The sequence below is a fragment of the Poeciliopsis prolifica genome, unplaced genomic scaffold, assembly GCF_027474105.1.
Source record: "Poeciliopsis prolifica strain line A6 unplaced genomic scaffold, Auburn_PproV2 SCAFFOLD014, whole genome shotgun sequence".
Lineage (NCBI taxonomy): Eukaryota > Metazoa > Chordata > Actinopteri > Cyprinodontiformes > Poeciliidae > Poeciliopsis > Poeciliopsis prolifica.
This window is the reverse complement of record NW_026562389.1, coordinates 10,782,245-10,796,697: the sequence shown is the minus strand read 5'-3', so window position 1 is coordinate 10,796,697 and position 14,453 is coordinate 10,782,245. Positions and strand designations below refer to the sequence as shown.

Below are 14,453 nucleotides of genomic sequence, written 5' to 3'. Positions count from 1 at the left end.
CCTGCGGTGGCCTTGTTGCCAGGTAATTGAAAGTAGTGAAAAGTATTTTCTTTGGTTCAATTGTGTTTTGTGTTACAAAATGTATTACATTGTCTGTTAATCAACAACGTCTTGCACAGGAGTTAAGTTAAAGTTAAACTGAACGCATCACCTGGTCGGCGCGGAGTTATTCAGCAATTAACCCGGGGGGTAGTAAATAGTCCGGTTAAGCTCTTCATTACTTCATGGCCCAGTCAGTAAAAGTAGGCCACGCTGTCGACAGGTAAGCTACACCTGCGTTCCTGATTGACTGACCTTCATTCCGCCCATCGTGCTCAGCCGAGCCGCCACTGCGCATGTGCGTGGCTCACCTCGCGGCGGAGCAGACCGACCCACCGAGCCGAGCGGACAGTACAAAGAAGCTGCTGGTTCTGCTGCAGACGGGACGCAGACCCGCCGGGACAAAGTTTAACTCTAGTTTGGGTTTGTGGGGATTTATTGCTCCAGTCACTGAGCAGCTGGTGCTTTAAAACGGCCGGAGGAGTTTAATTCAATCCGGAGAAGAAGAAGAAGAGGAGCAGCCTGGGAGACACTTGGCTTCTGGTGAGCTGAAGTCCATTTATTTTGGTGAATGCATGTTAATTTGTGAAATGTGAGGCAGTGTCGTCGTGTTTTAGTCTGCGACGTCTTTGGTTTAATTCCCTGAAAGTTGAATTTGTGGTGGTGCAGCGAGCAGAGGGTCAGTCTGGTGAAGCGCTGCTGCGGGTTAAGCAGGATTATGTTTGAAGTCATATGGTGTTTGTCGCTGATTGAACAAATTATCCTGCAGGTGCCATGCAAATGTTTTCCAGTTACGGCTCAGTGGGCTGGACTTTGAGCTGCAAAGGCAGGAAACTTGTTTTTTCTTCTTGGAGAGAAAAGTTTTTGGATTTTCTCTGGAGATGCACCGATCGGTTTTTTTCTGGTACCGATTTCCAGACTAACCAACTCAAACCGATCAGGACCTGATTTTTCTCTCTCTCTCCATTTTAACTATTTTGTAAAGATCACAATAAATAAAAGTGGCAAGAATTTCTTGCAGTATGATAACATTGAGTTAATGAATGTATGGAGGGTGAAAAGGGACAAAATTTTATAAATACACCTTTTAAATAATTCATTAAAAGTACCAACAAACATGTGTTTAATGGACAATTAATTTATTAAATATGTCACTTATTAAAATAATTCAAATGTAATCAATTACAATATCTAGTACAGATAATTAACTCGCTCCTCAAAGTGACCCAGGAACAGGAACTATGAAATGTTTAAATGCATATTTTATTAATTATAATGGTTTCCATCCAGTATTAAAACATTTATTTATTTTATAGTTCATTTAATCAGTGATATATTTATGTAATTTTGCCTCTTCTGGGCTTCCATACAAAGTGTTTTCAACAGAAAAGTAGCTAAATTAACAGAACATTTTTATTTTTTATTTATTTGGTTCTCATACATTGAGATAAGCAAAAAATGTCAAACACCAACTAAATATGTTATTTGAGCTCTTTTTATGCAGAATTCAATAGTTTTTACTGTCTAACTTGAATTTTATTGTAGAGTAAAATACCTCCACTATCTGATGCATATTGTGCCGATTTCAAATCAAAAATGTGTTCGCTGTGCAGGAAACGTTTGGAAATTCTGATTTTGAAGTATGAGCAACTTTATGTGCTTCTGTATGGAATCAGTTTATACTTATTTACTTATTTTTTAAATCCAAGTGAAAATGAAGGAACTTTTGATCAAAGTCTTGTTTGTTGTTTTATAGACTGAAAATGGGAAGTTTTTAGTTACTTCAATGGGACTCACTCAGGTGAGAACCACAATCAGTTCTCACCTGAGTGAAAAAAAACATGTTTTCACTAAAAATTCACCAAACACAATAAAAAAATTGCAGTTTTTTTAGTTTTTTATTGAAAGAAGCTGAGTTGGGGAAAAATGACTTTTGCCTAATTTTGTTATTTTTTGTTGCATGAATTTTTTTCATTTTGGTGTTTTTAAAATACCAAAATTTCCACTGAACTATACATTTGGGTCTGTGTGATGATGATGTCTTTTGTAAATATTAAACGACTTATTAGTACTTTTTTACTCTCGAGTAATTTCCTGGACGGCTACTTTTTACTTGAGTAAAATATGTTGAAGTTGTGCTCCGCTTACCTATTGCGTATAATTTGTGGGTTTTTTACGGCTAGTGATTTAATGTTGTAATCTTTAATCCTGAATGTCTTGAAAACCACAATCAGTTCTCACCTGAATCCCAAAGAATGCCAAAGTTTCTTTTCTTTCAGCGCTGTGGTTTTCTCTGCCTCCTCCTCACATTCTTTAATACAGTGCAGTGATTGACCCTCGTACAAAAGCTCCTTTATGGGGCGCTGAAGGCGACTGTCATCGACTTTAAAATGTTGCACATGGCTGCAAAGGAAGCTGCGGCTGCTCATATCTCTCCAGCGAACTCCTCCGTCCCTGACGGCGGTTGGGACGCGGAGCTTGATGGTGGTCTCCATTGTTCAGCTGGACCACTGGGGTCAACCAAAGGGCTCCTCATCTCCTCTCCAGCTCAGAAGATTTCCCACTTTTCTCCTTCAGGGATGATCCTCTGAATTGATACGGGAGCGGGGGAGAATATGAGCATTGTGAAAGCGGACTAAAGGAACTCTGCGGCTTTCAATGTGCCGCTTTTGGCATCTACCTGAACTCGATTCTCTACACCAGAGAATAAGAAGCACAGATTTCCAGCAGAGCTTTTATCTCCCGGGCTAAAAGGATTCTTTCAGCATGAAAGTAGCTTTGGTTACGGCGCTGACATTTTGTTTGTTTTCATCAGCCACTTCTGTTTTTGCATAATTCTGATCTGCAAATTTGGGAAGCAAAATCTTTGATTATTTATTTTATTCTATGTAACTCTTATAAAAATGTTTTTTGTGACAGGATGATGCAAGGCAGAATTGAGCTCCTCTTTTGTCATCCAGAAACAACCAATCAGAGCCAGGAGGCGGGTCTTAACGCTGTCAATCACCTTCTTGCTTTTTGCTACGCTGCAGCTAGCCTAGCCTGTTGTGAATGCTATGGCCAGTTAGCATGGCCACCAATAATGATGGATCGTTTTTCTTGTATGGTAAATTGTTTCTCACATTTTTTGAGTTTATTGCACATTTTCTACAAAAATGGCCTAAAACCTGGGGTTTGAGTGATGCTCACTCCCACCTGCAGGTGGCAGTGTGTTCTTGCAGTTTAATGGTTTATATCAATACTTTCTGGAACAACTGGACTTTTGATAAAATGAAACTGAGCTTTGCACCCCGCTTCAGTTTGTGAGAGATGTCTCACTGTTTTTGCTGGTTTAGGGCCAGATGTTGCGCTTTGGTTGAGCCTGGCGTCGGTGTTTGCATCAGGCTTGGCGGCGTTTTGAGTCGACCTCTCCAGCCGACACATGGCTGCCTCTCTTTTCTCACTTCAGTGAGACTACCCTCCTGTCCACGACTTCAAAGCCGAGTCTCCCCTCCTCCATCGCCTCCCTGTGATTAGTCTCCCATTCCTCCGGTTTCTGGTTCAGACTAAATGACTTCCCTCCACACAGCTCCAGTTGCTTTGCTTTTCTTGCTTGTTTTAGAGTTTTTAAAGAATCCTCTCTGCTGAATTGCTTCTAATTTTAGTCTCTGCGTTTGCTTTGTAATCCCAGCTTTGGTTGAACATCTGCGCATACCTCTGCCATATTTTCCCTCTTGTTGCATATTTTTGTGCTGAAAATTCTAGTTCTGCTATTTCTTGCAGCTTAAGCATGTGTTTCTTGCAACCTTGTACTCCCCACTGGAAGCATACTTACTGGTTTGACTGGAGGTGAAGGGAGTTGATGCAGCTGCTTTGGTTTGAAAGTGTGGGATGAAAACCCACACGGGCCTCGAGGACTGCCCTGTTATTACATGATGGTGTTAGAAGTTAGCCCACAAATATCAAATGTTGCTGTTCGGAGCAGCGTCAAATAGGAAATGGCATTAAGTAGCCTGTTGGCTTGAACCGTAAAGAACCCCAGATATCAGCGTTTGCACAAAGCAGATTGAAAATGGAGAACTTGTTGGATTCAACAAAAAAAGAGAAGTCAAGCTTGTGGGAATCCTCCTAAGAGATTTCCAGTAACCTGGGACAGCTGCCAGCGCTGCACCACACTGTTTGCTAATTTGAAAGGAAGTCATTACTGGGGCGATCAAAGCTCTGGCTGAACTGTTTACAAAATCTCTTGAGTCAGTTTTTTTTTCTGGACTTGGAAGCTTAACAGAATCACAACGTAAGAATTAGAAGAATCTCTTAAGTGGATTCATGATGAGACATGAGTGAAACCTGGGGCACAGAAGCTATGTTTAGCCCTTTGTTTGGCTTGTAAAATGCTGTTGGTTCTCTTCACAAAATAGTTTTTCTTTTTGTTTTACTTGATCGCTGATTATTTGCAACTGATTTGTATTTTAAGTTTAGAATAATTCACTAAAACCACAAAAACTGTGAAGAGGGCAAATTCTAAGAATTGTTGAATAATTATCTAAATGTTTCATTAGTTTATTGAAAGTGGAAACAAATTTAAAAATATTTTTTTAAAAATAAAATGAATTTTGACCCTCATGTCTGATTGGTTGCTTCTAAGTTAACTTTGTCAGGGAAGTTGATATTTTCACTGAAAGTGTGAAATTGTTTTTCGGGTGAGAAATTCCAGCGTCTGTGTCTGTGGTTTGGTGTGAAATTGCTAATGGGTTCACCAGTTCACTAGTTGGCGTTATCTGTGGGTGGAGCTAACATTGATCCTGGGATCTGTAGCAGCTTCATGCAGAGAAATGGAGGCTGCAGCTGCTCTGCTCTGCAGCTGCTCACCTGGAGTTTGTAGCAATTAAATTTATGGAAGTTATTTCCACACTTCCAGTGAAAATATAAACCTCAGACTTGGAGCAAACTTGGAGAAATTGTGTGGATGTACTGGTTGAAGCAGCCAATCAGACGTCGGGTCGGCCCTCAGCCCGTCCAGAGTTTGATAAATGAAATTTAATTTATGATACATATGATCATATATTTATTAAATTATTTCTGTATTTTTTTTTACTTGATCACTGATGTCTGAATAATTCAGAAGTTATTTATTTGATTCATTCCTGAGTGCTGCAGTTTGCATGAGGAGGAAAACTTGCGGTGAACATGAATGAGTCGAGGGAATCGCTCTCTGCGGCTCGGATTGACCCCGCTTAAACCTTGAAGTGTGTTTCACAAAGATGTTTTGTTTCCTGGTATGTTAATCTCTTTTCTTTCAGTAATTCTTCTCTTAGTGCTTGTGCATTCTTCTTTTCCTGCTCTAATAAAGACGATCATCACGGTTCACTGAAATTTGAATTTTTAACTTCTGTGGAGGATCATTGATCTTGGCAATTTTTGATTTATTTACTGTTAGACCAACTATGAAAATCACTGTGGCGAATGTTGTGCTTTCACTTAAGTTGGAGTCAAGGACAGTAGGTGGTGCTAGAGTATCTGCCCTTTATCCTCTGGAGAGAAAAAAGTGCCCTTCTGAGATCTAAAAACAATATTGCACTTGTTTTTTTGCAATTAAAGGCTGGTTGCATTTCACTGTGTTCATCAATCTATAATATTTTTTATTTTTGAGACTAATGCATATTGGTGTCATATTTGAACTTAAAAGTTTTATCACAATATTTTTGCTTCTTAGGCCTGTCACAATAAAATATTTGCTGGACAATAAATTGTGGAAGAAGTTATTGCCATAAATGATTCGTAATGGAACAAGAACACATTCTCAAAAATTAACATTAAATTCTAATACACATTTAACACTGGATCTGGAAACATTTAAATATCCAAAATAAATGAACAAAACAGAAACAAAGTTTAGTATGAAGTCTCTGTAAACAAAACTGTCCTTCAAAAAAAAGGTCCAGTTGAGAGCAAAACACCAGACTGAAGACTTTATCTTGCAGATTTTGGTAAAAAGAAAGAAAAAAAAAATTATGAAAATGGAAATTTTTAAACTTGTCTTAATCTTTCATGCTGTTAATTGATTTACTGCTTATGGCGAGAGGCTTGTTATTGTTGTGTTTCACACAACACACAACAGGCTTGTTATTGATAATGATGAAACTGTGTTGGAGTTGCAGTGAAACATCCGGTGCCCTTATTGAGCACCTGCCCCAAAAATGTCTGTTTGCGCCTCTGGTTGGAGTGACAGTAATTACCGGCTGGAAAGACGACGTGATGCTGGATGAGGCTTGCTGGGACGGATTGTTTTGACATTTTCAAGAGAATGGGAGGAGTGGAGGAAAAAACTGGTCAAACAATGAGCTGAAAGGAGCTCAATTATCTACTTTACACAGATTTGCAGCAGAGACTTTCCCAAGTCTAAGGTTTTACTGCGTTTACATTTGTTACAAATTACAAGCATAATTATTTAAGGGAGGAGCCAAAAGAAAACAAAACAAAAAATCCAAATGACTTATTTTTTAGTGCTACAGTAGAAATATTTCCAAGAATTTTAATATTTGCGCTGATGTATGACGGTAAATACAGTTTTTGATAGTATTTTTGAACAAATTTCAGTAAACTCACAGTTACTCACAAAAAATGCAGGAATCTGTTTCTGTGAATTTTCTTGATCGCAGGATTGTGAAAACTGGAGGGACTGGCTGGGCGTAAGAGCCACATGGCTCTTTGTTTATGTTCATCTACTGTCGATTCAAGGCCGCAGTAATAAAAGTCCAGGCTTGTGATGCACATGTGTTGACCAGGAAATGCCACAAAGTTATGGATGAAACAAACCGATAAGAACCAGCTAAACATTCCCCCCCTATCTTTTCTAAACAGCAGCTGGCATGCACGGTGTGTCAGTTTATGGAAACATCTCATTTGTCACAATTCCCTCACAAGTATGGCTGTGAGGTTCAGGCATGCTGTCTGAAATGTAACTGTTGTTAAACAGAAATCCAGCTCGTTTCCTGCAGGTCAAACAGATGAGGCCAGTGCGGAGTGAACTTGGTGCTGAAATGATGGTGATAATCCTCCAGGTATGCAGGCATGCACAGACTTTGCTTGTCAAGTTTAGGCACAGAACGGCTCGGCGTCTTTCAGGCCAGACTCTGCAGCTAACCAGCTGCAGACCCCTGGCTTTTACTTATTCAGGTAAATTTCTAGAATCTTCTTTCAAAGTTTCCAACCTTTCAGCCACATGTGACTCATAAAATCTTCTCTTGATGTTTTAGTTTTTTTCCCACACTGTTTGCTTTGTGAGGTGTAAATTGCAGCACACCGAGGCAGGGCCACAATTACTGTGTGTGATGATTCTTGGTGATTTATGGGGCATAAAGTTGTAACTTTGTGTCCTGTAAAGCTCCGTAAACACAAAGTCTGTCACTTTCAAAACAAACGGCTTGTGGGAGTTTTCACACCTGATAATCCGGTAGATTGGCTTTCATTGGGAAAGATTTGTTATACTTTCAACTGGTGTGGTTCACTTTCACACTGCACTGTTAAATTGACCAAAATCTTTAAATAACCTGTTCCCCTCCTGGCCTGTGGGGGCGCTGCTTCAAGAACAACCGAAGGAAACCACATAAAAACCTCTGAAGACTCTGAGCAAAAACAAAAATGGAGTAGAGTCAGATCTTAGTGGTTGTAGGATTTCTCTTTTGTCTTTGGTTTTATTTACCCAGAATGCATTGCGTTGTTGTCCTCTTTTGGAGGAGTCTCTGGTCCGTTTATGGTTATCATATGCATCGAAACTGCGCCTGAGTTCATTTCAGGTCAGGACTTCACAGAGTTCACTTTTTTGATCCGCATCAGTTTGATTTTATCAACCCCAAACCAACTGCAGTCCACCGACTTTTCTGATATGGGAGACTTTAATGGCGCCGTGCGAAGCACCAATCAGGGCTGCGACGTTGTAACCAATAGGAAAACGCATCTGCAGTAGCCACTGTTTAACCCAAAGAGGGCAGCACTGAGACGGTGGTCGGCCAGATCTACCAACATTAGAGAGTCTATCTCTGAAAAAAATGATTTGGGGCTTAGTTACTCTCTAAATGACAACTTTTGATAAATGTCTTCCCTTTTTATCCATGAAAAGCTCATTATCACAGTCGTATTGGAGCGGGTTCATCTGTGCTCTGCACTGTTTACGGCGCAGAAAGCCTCAGCGCCGTGTGGCCCATAGTTACCCGCCTCCTCATGTTACAGCCTCCCTCTTTTGCACGCTGGTATTGTCAGGTTACTGCGTGTTCGTGTCAGGGAGCGCTCCGGCGTTCCCCACGTTAATCCCTCGTCCTTCACTGCGTTACCAGTCGCAGTTGGACGCAGACTCAAAGCTTCGAGCTCTTCACACCTGAACGAGGTGAGTCTGAAGTTTCAGGCAATTTTTGACCAAATATGTCCTTTAGGTTAATGTTCCAGACGGCCCATCAATACCAGTTCTCTGTTTTCAGCTGAATGTTTCATGAATGCATATGAATAATGTTTTAGCATCATAATCTGACAGGGATCTAGTTGGAGTTGAACAAGGTATCAAGTTGCAGTAGACATGCATGAAATAATGCAGTTGTAAAGGAGTGTTTGAATGCAGCATGTGGTGGGATATATCTCATCTATACAGCATACTACGGCAGTTAAAGGTGTTATTTTGTTCAGTGTCATTAGCTGCGTTTTCATTGCAAATGTGGGTAAAACTGTCAATAATCCACTAATGTTGAAAAATAGTCCCTAAATCTTCCCACTTTTTAAAGTTTTAGGATGTGAAATAATTTAAAAGCTTGAACAGGATTATTTTACTGCTAACTGAATTCAAAAAAAGGTTTTATTTCTTCATCTTGGTTGAATTGAACCCTGACTTTAAAACCTGAACATGTGCAGAGCCGTGGTTTTGTCAATCAGTTCTCCTGCAGTCCTGCTTGTTTGCATGTGGAGAAACGAGTCAACAAACGTAGAGCAGCTGCGCTTTCCCCTCTCCAATTTACTTTAATGTGGGAGCTGCAGAGTGAGGAAGTCATTCTGCTCACATTTGACATCCTAGTGGAAGTAATTAACTGGATATCTGGATATCAACAAACTTTGGAAAGGATTGCTGCCATCTGTTAAATACATCAAACGGGTCAGAACAGAACCAACAAGACACGCTGCAGGTCTTTATGCCACAACGTTGGACTTCCAGTGAAATTTAGTGACTTTTTCTTATAATTAAGAATCTGAAGGGAGCAGCTGGTTCAGTTATTAGAGGTTTAATTGATTTACATTTATTATTCAGAATCAATTTAAAATGTCCCAAAATCGATTTGAAATCAAACCCTCTGGCGGCCATTTTGTAACCATGCAGGGCGTTTGACATTCACACACACACACACACACACACACACACACACACACACACACACACACACACACACACACGGTACTTCCAGAAAACACCAAAGCAAAGTGGAAAGTATGGAACCCCTTTCATGTTATTGTTCACATCCGTTAATTTAGTGAATGTGCCCAAAGCTGGAGGGCAAAAAGATGCTAGTTTGACGCGCCATCAGTGGTTTGACGCGCCGTCGGTAGTTTGACGCGCCGTCGGTAGTTTGACGCGCCGTCGGTAGTTTCTGCTGCTGTTCTGTTCACAAAATAAAACCTGGAGATGTAGGTACCATTAATTCAGAGCAGCGCAGATATTGATGAAATCATTTCCTGTTCTTTCTGTTTTTCTTGCTCTTTGTGTCGCTTATGCTACGTTGCCATAGCAACCAGCAGCAACACTAATGTATCAGGATTCAGGACCAAAAACGCCGAACAGAACATTTGGTCCGTTCAGGTTTTGTGTTTTTTGGCTTGGTGTTTATTTTGCATTTATTAAGTGATTAGCTACATCGGCTGTAGCTAATCTATTGGGGGGGGCCCCAAGTAAAAATTTGCTTTGGGCCCCAAAAAGGCTTGGACCGGCCCTGTGGAAGCGCAGCGGCAACAAATCTCTGGTGCTTCGCAGAGATTTGTTTACCACTGAGATTCACTGGTAGAAGCTGCTGCAGCTGCTGCTGCTGCTGCTAATGCTGCAGCTGCTGATGCTGCTGCTGCTAATGCTGCAGCTGCTGCAGCTAATGCTGCAGCTGCTGCTGCAGCTCAGCATCAGACCAGCTATGATGGGGAAACACAAACTGCTCCTGGGGATCAACATGGAGATCAACGTCTGGGTTCAAGCTTGTTGTTGCTGGAGACGTTTTTATTTCCGTCCACATCTGTGGCTCCGGTGTTTGTGACTTTGAGCTGTGGCGGACGGGAAAAGGCCCGACATCGTCTCCGGTTTCAGTTTCCACAATGTGAAAGACGGGTCGCCATGGTCACGCTGTCCACCTGGTCAGTTTTGTTTTATTTTTACTGATAATCATCAACATTTTCCTGTTGGTCACAAACGGATATCGTTAGATGACAAAATGTCCCCCAGGTTTTTGCCATAAACTATAAAATTGCTGTTTTGAGATCATTTTCATGCAACCTAATGGTAGCAATAGCATAATAATAATAATGCAAAAACACCAGACTGAACTATCCTGTTATTTATCACAATAATTTCTGGGACAATTTATTGTCCAGAAAAACGTTTTATTATGATATTGGTGATGTCAAACAGAGTTTCCATGTGGATAAACGGCTAAAATGCATAAAAATGTTTCTGCAGATATTTGGGTCTCTGTCGCTAACGACGTTCATAGCAACAATTTGTTTGGATTAATTTAAATTCTTCATTTTCCGACCAGTCGTGACTGTTGACGTGTAAAACACCTGACTGGTCTGTCTGCTCCCTGACCGGAACCGTTTCCCCGTTGCCTGGTTGTTGGTGCAACCGCCCTGTCCCGTCTTGTTCTCTGCACATTCAGTGACATCTGCCTGCAAAGCTCTCGCCGATTATCCCCGACCCTCTGAGGCTGAAATAATGGCCCGGCTCGGGTCGCCACTCAAGTCAATATTTGTTCATGGAGCGCGGCTGCTGTGCAGGAGGCGGCTCTGTTTCAGTGGCGCTTAGTGATGTTCGCTTTAAAAACCCTTCAGAAAGCAGAGCTGAGCTCAGACATGACGGCTGAAGGCTTCTTTAGCTTCCAGTTTATCTTATTGTGCTGCTTTTTCCTCCTCAAAATGACATTTTGGTTTTTGATTCATGGAGACTGTAGAGAATATTTGGTAATAAATTTGTGTTTTTCCATCTAAACAGAAGCTCTAATTCTTATTTGCATTTTTTACTGATATGTATATGATTTTGTAAAAATTAGTGAAACATTTTAGTGTGACAAAAAGCAGAAATAAAAAAAATCCACGAGAGGCAAATAATTTATAATTGCAACAGGCTAATTGTTTTACTTTTAGAGGCGTCAAGATGTTGTGAATTTCTTATTAAAGCCATAAAATTAAATATTTGTCTAAAAACTTATGAAACAATTAAAATAAGTTATTAACTGGTTAAGTTTGCCAGCAGATTTCTCAAGCAGCTTTGGCTCCTCTGCAGGTTTAACTCCTTCAATCCTCCGTTGCGGTTAAAGTTGAGATCTTCGCTGCTGCCCAATTCATCTGACTAAACTCTGGATGCAAAAATAACATCCATAAATCATTCTGACGAAACATAAAAATAACTTTTCTTTTCTTCCCCGCACCGAGTCGCTTTTCTAAAAAAGATGATGCAGAAAACTTCCCAGAATGCCGTGGGAGTGAATCTGTTGTTTTGGTGGAAGTGGAGGTTCTGGCAGCCATAATGCCACAGTGTTTCCACTGGAATGCTGCAGCCATTGTGCAGCAGGATGACTCCCACCAGCCAGGAACCCCCCACTGGCAGCACAATACAATGTGCTGCTTTATGGCTTTGAAGGCATGCTACTGTTTCCATAGCCTATGACCTCCGGCCGCGAGCCTACGTAATGAAAAGGATGAGACGGGAATCGTCCCAGAGTCGTTCCTCCACTCAGTGGCTGGGAATTTAAAATCCACTTTAGCAAATTAAATTTTCTGGATCTAAACAGAAATCTGCATTAGACTAAAATCTAATGAGGCAGCAACTATCTATTAATAAAATGATTATTACCATTAATACCATATATTTAACTGCTGTATAATATTTTATACAGCATTAAAAATACTTAAACTGAAATTCTTCATTGCATTACAAGAAATATTTTGCTGGCTAAAATTCATTAACATAGCATTCCTTCAGTGTTTGGCTGATTATTTGAAAATCTTCCCTTTCTGTTTAGCATCAGTGCAGTGCAGAGCCGACCTGTTGGTTATTTTTACATCGACCAGTTAAGTGTATTAATGAAGCTGCTAAATATGAGACGTTTCTATTTTACAGAGTTTGAGGCTAAAGCTAAATTTCCACTTGGCGAATTCTGGGTCGACTTTATTGACGATGAACGTTTTTTCATCTTAAATATAAAATGTAAAAGGTTTTGTGCAGTTTTGGTTTAATTGTTGCTCTGTTTGTTCTTTCGGCGAATAGCCTTTGAGTCTTTACACTCCGATTAATTGATCACTAAACTAACTGAGGATTATTACAATCATTGTTTAATCTGGATCATCGTTCAGCCCTAAAGAAATCAGCATTAGATTTGTTTTCTTCAACAGTTTAAGGCTAATGGGGCTGCAACTAAAGATTATTTCAGTAAATGATTGATCTGTCGATTATTCGATTAATTGGATAAAATAATTTGGAGCAAAAGATGCATCTGCAGCTATAAAATGCCACCATCAATAATTGAGAAACTCAGGCCTTTCTGCTTCACTTTATACATTTCATAATTTAATATAAAGGGATATTTTAACAATTAATCGATTACTAAGTTGATGATTATTTAAATGTTCAATTAATCACAATTAATTTGATGAACCCTAACCCTAAAAGCTGCAGGGAAAGACGGGATATCTGTGGAGGTTTGTTCCTCTTTCTTCCTCTGCACACGTTTCATCTCCTCTCTGACTGGAACAAATCATTTGGCTAATGGGATTAGCCTCCCTCCCTTCCTTCCTCGCTTGTCTTCTTTCTTTTCTGAAGATCATTCTTGAGTTCCTCTTTTCTTTTTTTCTCTGCTGGATCAAAAACAAGTGGTTTGGCTCAATGGAAGGAGCCAGAGAGGGAAAACCTGAATTAATGGGGAGTAAATTGAGGATTGCAGAGAGCTTCATTCACTTGGCCTGATTTGAAACGTGAACTCGTTTCAAATCAGTTTTCTGTTTTTCTAAAAGCTAAACAAACTGCTAATCTCTGTAGCTTTGCTGAATCGTTATCACAGAGAAACCAGGAAGAAATGACGCAGTTCTGCAGATTACTGGAACCCGGGATAGCAGGCTCTTTCTTCCCCTTTTTTTTTTTTTTTGCTATTTTACTGTTTTGCTTGCTTTTTTTGCTCCTTTGCTTTTCCTTTCTTTTGCCCTTTTTCGCTTTTTGTTTTACTCCCTCACTTTCTCTGCTTTCTCTCATTCTTCCAGTTTCTCTTTTGTTCACTGTTTCTTTCACTTTGCTCTCAATCTTTTCTTTTGCTCTTTATTTTGCTGAGTTATCAGTTTGCTCTTTCTGCTCTTCCTTTCTTTTGCTTTTTTCTGCCTTTTTGGAAGGACATTAATTGGAAGATGAATCTATTTCCTCTTTTTCCCCTAAAAGCTGAACAAACGTCCTGGTGTATTCTGGTTTCCTCGTTGAGGAACCAGAAAGACGGCGTTCTGATTTCCTGACGTTTGATCGGCGTCGCTGAAGCCTGTGAATCTGGCCGAATCGATGATGTCACCAGCTACAGGCGGGAGGGTCGTGACCTCTGTATGACAAACAATGAGGCCATCTGAGGCAGCGCCGGAGTCAGCGAGGGGTGAGCTGCTCGGCAGATGGACACAAATTTATTTTGAATTGCATAGAAATTGTCTTTTAATGCGGCGCAGATAGAGAGAAGTCGTTTCGTGGTTAATAAAAAACGGGAACACTTGAGGTGGAAAAGTTGATTTGAGCAATTTGAGGCGCAACCAGATGGCAAAATAAACTTATTCTCCATGTCGGGGTTATGAGAACGAGAAGAGATTTCAGGAGATATTTAAACTTTTGAAGTTTTTCTAAACGTTTTATTGCTTTAGAAAAACTTCGGTAAAAACTGCTTTGAGTTTTTATCCTCAATATATTCCAAGTTGGTCATTTTTCCAGAACCAGTTTTGTGTTTTCACAAATAAAAGCTTTTAAAATATCAAACTGGGTTTAAATTTTCATTTCCGTTTGGTGGACAATTCAGGGCTTCAATATTTTAATTACTTTTTAAAATTCTGGATAATTATAGAAAAATGACAAATGAGTCTGGAAAAGTTACATTTCAATTCCATTATATCAGAGATACAATTGCAGGGAATCTTAAATTGATTGAATTGATTTTTTACATAATTTTTCAGATTTTTTA

At 39.9% G+C, this 14,453-nt stretch overlaps 1 protein-coding gene across 2 annotated transcripts in view; it reads left to right on the top strand.

The window, feature by feature from the left end:
- The first annotated feature begins 213 nt into the window (after positions 1-213).
- Positions 214-14,453, top strand: part of kank1a (KN motif and ankyrin repeat domains 1a) — a 41,387-nt gene continuing 27,147 nt past the window's right edge. Inside the window, exon 1 of one of the 2 annotated variants that reach the window (XM_055039400.1) lies at positions 214-582. The gene's annotated coding sequence lies outside the window, so the exon portion shown is untranslated. Of the gene's footprint in view, positions 583-8,336; positions 8,402-14,453 lie in introns of those variants that run through there. The other variant, XM_055039402.1, reaches the window with a different exon arrangement.